The following is a 5,108-nucleotide window of genomic DNA, read 5'->3' on the forward strand; positions in this document are numbered from 1 at the left end:
CCAGATGGTGGAAGGAACTCCCACAGATTGTCCTCTGATTTCCATATATGTGCAGTGACATGTACACAGAGAGAGAGGGAGAAAGGGTGGGGGAGAAAAAGGTTATAAAAATAATTATTGTTAGTATTTAGGCAGCCTGCTTCTGGGTTGCCTAGCAACCTAGATGTACTTGTGTGTTGCCCTCCAGGTATCGCACCTGGCAGGCGTGGTTAAGTTACTCCATAAAAGGACCAACCTGTCACTTTGTCACTCTCTTGCCTTCTTTTATTTTAATTTATTTTTTTATTTATTACAGTATGTTCACTTTGTATCCCAGCTGTAGCCCCCTCTCTCCTCCCCTCCCAATCCCATCCTCCCTTTCTCTTCTCCTCCCATGCCCCTCCCCAAGTCCATTGATAGGGGAGGTCCTCCTCTCCTTTCAACTGACCCTAGCCTATCAGGTCTCATCAGGACTGGCTGCATTGTCTTCCTCTGTGGCCTAGTAAGACTGCTCCCCCCTCCCATCAGGGGGAGGTGATCAAAGAGCCAGCCACTGAGTTCATGTCAGAGACAGTTCCTGTTCCCATTACTAGGTTGCCCACTTGGACACTGAGCTGCCATGTGCTACATCATGGTCCTTGGTTGGAGTATCAGTCTCAGAAAAGACCCCTGGGCCCAGAATTTTTTGGTTCTGTTCCTCTCCTTGTAGAGCTCCTGTCCCCTCCAGGTCTTTCTATCTCCCCCTTCTTTCATAAGATTCCCTGCACTCTGCCCAAAGTTTGGTTGAGTCTCAGCATCTGCTTTGATACCCTGCTGGGTAGAATCTTTCAGAGGCCCTCTGTGGTAAGCTCCTGTCCTGCTCCCTGTTTTCAGCTAAGCAGAGAATTCTCAATAGAGGAATATCGAATGGCAGAGAAATACTTTAAGAAATGCTCAATGTCCCTAGTTATCAGGGAGATGCAAATCAAAACAACCCTGAGATTTCACCTTACACCTATCAGAATGGCTAAGATAAAAAACTCAAGTAACAATATATGCTGGAGAGGATGTGGAGAAAGGTGAATCCTCCTCCATTGCTGGTGGGAATGTAAACTTGTACAACCACTTTGGAAATCAATCTGGCACTTTCTCAGAAATTTGGGAACAGTGCTACCTAAGGACACAGCTATACCACCCCTAGGCATATATCCAAAACATGCTCAAGTATACAACAAGGACATTTGTTCAACCATGTTCATAGCAGCTTTATTTGTAATAGCCAGAATCTGGAAACAACCCAGATGTCCCTCAACTAAGGAATGGGTATAGAAATTGTGGTACATTTACACAATGGAATACTACTCAGCAATTAAAAGCAAGGAAATCATGAAATTTGCCCGCAAATGGTGGGAACTAGAAAATATCATCCTGAGTGAGGTATGCCAGAAACAGAAAGACACACATGGTATATACTCACTTATACCTGGATATTAGACATACAATATAAGATAATCATACTAAAATCTGTACACCTAAAGAAGCTAAGCAAGAAAGAGGACCTTGAGTAAGATGATCAATCCTCATTCAGAAAGGCAAACGGGATAGACATTGTTTGCCTTCTTGTTCTTGCTCTCTTGCTTTCTTGTTCTTCCCCTCTCTCTGTTGTGATGCCCCTCCCCCCACTATGTCTCTGTCTCTCTCTCTCTCTCTCTTTCTCCCTTTCTCGCCCCCTTTCCCATTTTCTCTACATCTCTGTCCAATAAACCTCATTCGTTGTGTGCATGACATTTTAATCTAAATCCTAGATGCTGAAACTCTTAAGGGGCTCTTCTAGAAATGTTCAGACATGCTAGAATCCCTCTTCATATGCCCGCCCACAACAAATCTTTCCCTCTCACCATCACCATCATCTCCTTCTTTTTTCATGATTGCTTAACCTGTCTGCCTGCTGCTGCCACTGCCACACGCATCTGTCCCACTTCTGGGAGCTGCTCAGAACTTTTTCTCGCTGACCTCCTCATCTGCTCCGGTCATTCAGCTCGCTTGTGCTAGACCTCTGGACCTGCTCGCACAGCACTGAGGGTTTGAAAACTGCTCTCAAATGGCTTTAAATTTTGCCACCACGGAAGAAGTTAGGATTTTAAAGTCCCTGCCTCACTTGTGTGCTTATATGTGGAGCAGGGTTTTTGAATTACACCCCTGCCCAATTGTACCACCCACAGACAGTTTAAAATCATGCCACCCACAGACAGTTTAAAACTGTTGTCTGGCAGGGACCGCCACGCCCTCAGCAAGGCCCCAGGTCTCACTATGCCGCTGTGGGCGCACACCACACATGGCAAGCCACCATATTGATTTTTAAAATTGAGAAGCCACGCCATGCCCTCGCCCCTCCCCCACTCCTGAAAAACTCCAAGCCTCTCTGTTCTAAACTGGCTCTCAAAATATTTCTGACCTCTAAGCTACTACTTCCCAGGTTTTAAAAATCTTTTCTTCCTGATTTCTGTACACACTGCTCTTAAAAAAAAATATTTTCAAATGCTATAAATTCTTATCTAACAATTTACTTATTGGGTTTACATATATAAGACTTCCTTAGTCATAACTAACTCTATCTCCTTTTAGAATACAAGCAACAAGTCTTATTTTAAAGGGGATGGATTTTTATATAAATTTATATATATATATATATATATATATATGATTCAACCTTGGCTCAAAATAATTTTTATATGATGCTAAAATTACAAATTATAAAGGTCTAGCTATTCAAATTAAGCTAATTTAAAATTGTATATCTAACTCCTATGTCTTCATCAATTTTTAAATTAATAAATAAATGCTTTTTCCCCTGCCCCAAGCTGCCTTATGATCTGCTCTAATGTACTATGTTTATGGCTTTTAAGGCTCCAACTTAACAGGGACAAAACCTAAAGTCCTTGTTGTGCCTGATTCGAAAGACCCCAAAAGACCACAAGGAGTCGAGATCATTGTAAAACACATGAGGATCTTTATTACAAGCTTGGCCTCATACCCTAACCGCCAGAGCAATTGAGAGCAAAGAGCCCTGTGATCAGGTTAGGTGGTTGATTTAAAGATTCTGGTCCCTCCTAACATGCCCAAAGCAGGAAAATTCCTGCCTGGCAAGCATCTATTGGTTGAAACACAAAAGGGGATGTTGCATTTTGAACTGATTGGCTATAGGAAGGCCCCCAAACCATTAACTGCCTGGCTTCCCTTGTTTGGCTGTCCTAGGGGGGAGAAGGGCTATCTGGGCCCGTTTCCTAGCATCTGTATCTCTATTGGGCAGGAAAAGAAAGCAGTATGACTGGTTCCTCCCCACAGGTGGCTAACATGTCTCCACCTGCCTGGCCTTTGTTCAGGTTTGTGTTTTAAACTTTGTACCAATTCCCCACACACACACACAAAAAAAAAATGATTTTTAATTCTTTGGTCTCTCATCCTAATATTTAATGGTTAACAAATGCAAGTTAATTGTCAGTCATCTCAAGTCCTCCAACGTGTTCAAAAATATATTTACAGTCCTACAAATGCAAACATGGTCTCACTGATATCTTAATTGGACAGCTGAGGATGGTCCCTGAGTCATCATAAGGAGTTGGTAAAAATAACAAAGGAGTCTTCCCGATAGGCTCATCTACAGCAAAAACTATGCTCCAGACCTTGATTGCTGCTCTGAGGCTGTTGGCATTCTTGCACAGAAAACAAGAGGTCTGCAATGCCCCATCCCACTGGGGTATAGCCAAAAGTCAACTCTGCCAGGTGACTGTTTCAAATGCATCTCTCTCTCTCTCTCTCTCTCTCTCTCTCTCCCTCCCTCCCTCCCGCAAGCCAACCAAGAGCTGCTTCCAATGAATCTGCATTTATATACTTTAACTTGCCTTACATGACAAGCAGCCCAAGCTCCTCATGTTTTAATTATAAAAAAGAGGGAGGAATATTAGTATTTAGGCAGCATGCTTCTGGGTTGCCTAGCAACCTATGATGTCATCATGTGCCCCCCCAGACAGAGGTTTACTTAGTCTCTCTCTTGCCTTCTTGCTCTTGCTCTCTTGTTCTTCCCCTCTCTCTTTTGGGGCGCCCCCTCTCCTCTCTCTCTCTCTCTCTCTCTCTCTCTCTCTCTCTCTCTCCTCTCTCCCTATCCTGTCCCATTCCCTCTTTCTCTCCATCTCAATCCAATAAACCTCATTTGATTTAAGATTGGTTGTGTGCATGGCATTTCTATCTAAAGCCTAACAATTATCTTGCCAGACATGGGGCCACATGTACGTGATCCCAGCAGCTGGAGTGCTAAGGCAAGAGGATCACCAATTTAAGTTTATATGCAGCCTGTCTCAAAGAAAGAAACAGAAGTGAGAAACTGCAATCACTGATAATATTAAGGATAGAACCTTGTGCCTCATGCCTGTGAGGCAAGCATTCTGCCAGTGAGCTGCAGCCTGGATAAAGTAACATTGTGTCAGTATGTAGCACTGGAAGTGGAAGAGGTCTTCCTGTCTCTGCTTTCCCAGTGCTATAAAATGACATTGAAGAGGAGGGTACTCACTATGTAGCACTAGAGCGAGTGGAAGAGAGCTTCCTGCCTGTGCCTTCCCAGTGCTAGGAATAATCCAGTAAGTCATCCTTTAAAAATGAAGAGTAGGCTGCAATCAGAGGTACACAGGATCAAAAGGATTTTTTTCTTCAGATGGGAGGAAACTTGCTTTGTTCATGTCTCCTCGATCCTTCTGGCCACTGTGCGGGTGGTCAGCAGAGCCTGGAACTGACCAGTTTGTGTGACAGGGCGCTGGAGGCTTTGTTTTTTTGTTTTGTTTTGTTTTTTAGCTTTAGGTGGGGCTTGGACTCTGTCTCTGCCAGCACAGCTCTCTAGCCCCCACCTCACTTATCTTGAGCAGTAAAACCAAAGGACTAGGGAAAGCCACTGCAGAAGAGCAAAGGGAATGGAAAGTCCCACACCAACAGTGACGCCCAGGGCCAGGCAGGCGAGTTTTGGATTGCCAATCGTGTATCGCCCGGTTTTACAGCGACCAGTCCTGAGGCGCAATTTTTGCAGGTCCCTCCCTGAGCGGAAACGACGCATCTTGTCGTGCGTGATTGGCGGAAGCAAAAATTGCTTTGCGGCAGGCAAG

Source organism: Psammomys obesus, unplaced genomic scaffold, assembly GCF_907164565.1.
Source record: "Psammomys obesus unplaced genomic scaffold, mPsaObe1.curated_primary_1811, whole genome shotgun sequence".
NCBI classification, from domain to species: Eukaryota; Metazoa; Chordata; class Mammalia; order Rodentia; family Muridae; genus Psammomys; species Psammomys obesus.